Raw genomic sequence first — 2,500 nt, 5'->3', positions numbered from 1 at the left:
CAGCCTCATCGCCATTATCCGCCCAAACAACCTCAGCACGACTGACCCGATAGTCACAGGCCTCCAGCCTGCCACATTACCCAGCTCTGTAGGGTCAGCCGATTTGGGTAACAACCGCGTCTTGCACTCCTTGAAGACCTGGGGAACGACTCCACGCACCATCCATGTCGTAAACAGCCTCGCCAGTTGCGTACCGTCCGGGTCCCAGCCAAGAAGAGCCTGCTTCTTGATCCCGTCTGGGCCCGGTGCAGAGCAATTCCTCATCTTAGCCAAGTTAGATACAACTTCCGGCCCCAGGATCGGGTGGTAGAATGGTTCGTTATTCGCGGTCAGTCCCACCTCGAAGCCCTCCAGTCCATAAAACGGCCTGACCGTTTCCCACTTACTCCTGAAGTGCCTATCCACCAACTCTAGCGGCAAATCACACCCAAGGGGCGTCAGATCATCCAAGATCCGCCGTGCCAGCCCCTTTCTCGCCTCAGAATAGCCGCGCTGCTGGTGGTAGAACACTCTCCTACGCTGGACGAGCCGCCTCGCCCAACCCTTCATCTGTCGGTCTCGAGGTTTGGACCTCGCGGACTTTGTCGGCCACACTACCTTACCCCCCAGGGCTTTCATGAGATCCAAAGCAGAGGACTCGATCAGGCTAGGCTCCCGACCTGCTTTCTTGACTAAGGCAGCGGTGGCCCGATGCTCCTCATCTCCCGCCAGCAGCTCTTCCAGAACTCTATCCTCCACCAGATCTGGAAGCGACGGGGGACAGGTCCATTTCTGGGGCGTCGCCCTGGCAGCCAGGGTTCGCCAACGCACACCAGACTCACCGCCTGCCGCACGACCGCACAGGGACCCCCACTTCCACCTCACCTGCTCTCCGGACTTGCCGGTACCCAACATCCGTGCCACCATCACGTTCTTATGCCTATGGTTCTTGTATTTCTCCATAAGCCTCACCATCCGGGCCTCCTCCTTCACGCTCCACCTCCTTTCCCTCTTAGGACCCTTACTAGCCTGGCTCCGCTCTTTACGAGCCGTGAACCACTCCGCTGCATGGGCCTGCCGCTTATGCTGAGACACTCCAACAGCCGTCCGAAAACGGCGCCCACAGTGATCGCAAGCGACTCCCTGTTCGTCATCCACCATGCGCACGCCTCGGCACTTCGAGACATGGCACCGAATTGCATGGCTGTTCTCCCCTCGTCTTTCGCACTTACGACAGCCGTACACGATGGAGACACCCGCATGCCGGGAAGCGCAATGCAACCCAAACCTGCGCATACCAACCACACGCGCCCCACACAGTAGGCAGTCCATGGACTCTCGAGGCAGATGCACCAAGACCTGGTCCGGAGGCCTCGGATCCTTCTTACGCCGCTTTCTAGACGGGCCCTCTCCCGCCTCTTCCTCCACACCATCACGGAGAGCAGGCTGCAATGCTAACACGACCCCCGCCGCCCCAACTCTCATACCAGCGGCGACGGAGGCCATTGATTCAGACACCACTGAGGAGTTCTCAAGAGCTTCGCCAGCCAGGGTCCACCCGCTCCCTCGGCCCGACTGACTGTGGCTCTGATCCTGTGCCTCTGTCTGTACGGACTTCCTAACCAAGGAGTTTTCGCAACCATGGCCCGTAGAAGTGACTACAAGCCGTTCGGGGACCCCAAGCAATGCCTCCGGTGGTTGGTCCCCATGGCCCCCGGAGAGGTTGATTCGTTGTCCGCACACGTGCCCAACCTCAAGCACGTCACGGGGAGGTCGCCCGAGCAGCAACAGCCCCTCTCCGAGCTGCGCCTCAGCCAATTTTGATCCCCCAGGTCGGCTATCCTGGGCTGTTGTCCGTAAGCTATCAGACATGCTTACGGCCTCACTACCATGAGAGCACACGGGAGAACAAAGTTCCCCGATACTATAGAGCTATACATCAAGATCCACCCCGAGCAGCCGTCCGCTAGGCCACGCAGCCTAGCAACCAACTCGTAAGCCACCGCAGTCCAACCCACTAAGGAGAGGCCTGCCACATAGTGTCAGACTCACCCCCCGTAAAGCTGGCCAACGGACAACTCGCAACCCAACTGCCCGGAGCTACAAAAGCCCAGAGAGCTATGGAGCTCATCAACGGGGAGAAAGCGGCCTGCAACAAACTGGCCACTACCCCCCGTACACCACATATTCGCCCCAAAAGGATTTGAGAAACGCATTCGGCAAAGGTCCAAGCGAGCACATAGGCATCCACGTGACACCCACCCACTCAGCCCGGCCTCCGTTCCATACCACTAGGCGCCGCCCACACCAGTGCGCAGATTCGGGTCATCTCGGTCTCGCTACCATACGGTCACACCCTGCGTACCAACAGAGCGCTTGAGCGAACGCTAAGTCAGCCTACAGAGGTGTTAGAGTGCGACTCACAGGGGGAGGAACCGTCCGCCCAACGTCGACCTAGGTCGAGGCCGGCAGGGGCCCTCTCCAAGGCGAGCCTATATTGCCAGTCGGTCAGTTTGGGAAA

General features: G+C 59.4%; 1 pseudogene; it reads right to left on the bottom strand.

The window, feature by feature from the left end:
• The window catches only part of LOC133149584 (28S ribosomal RNA), a 9,716-nt pseudogene that overhangs the window by 3,556 nt on the left and 3,660 nt on the right, over nucleotides 1-2,500 (bottom strand).

Source organism: Syngnathus typhle, unplaced genomic scaffold (assembly GCF_033458585.1).
Source record: "Syngnathus typhle isolate RoL2023-S1 ecotype Sweden unplaced genomic scaffold, RoL_Styp_1.0 HiC_scaffold_385, whole genome shotgun sequence".
NCBI lineage: Eukaryota > Metazoa > Chordata > Actinopteri > Syngnathiformes > Syngnathidae > Syngnathus > Syngnathus typhle.
The sequence above is the reverse complement of the archived record's forward strand: the minus strand, read 5'-3'. Positions and strand labels throughout refer to the sequence as shown.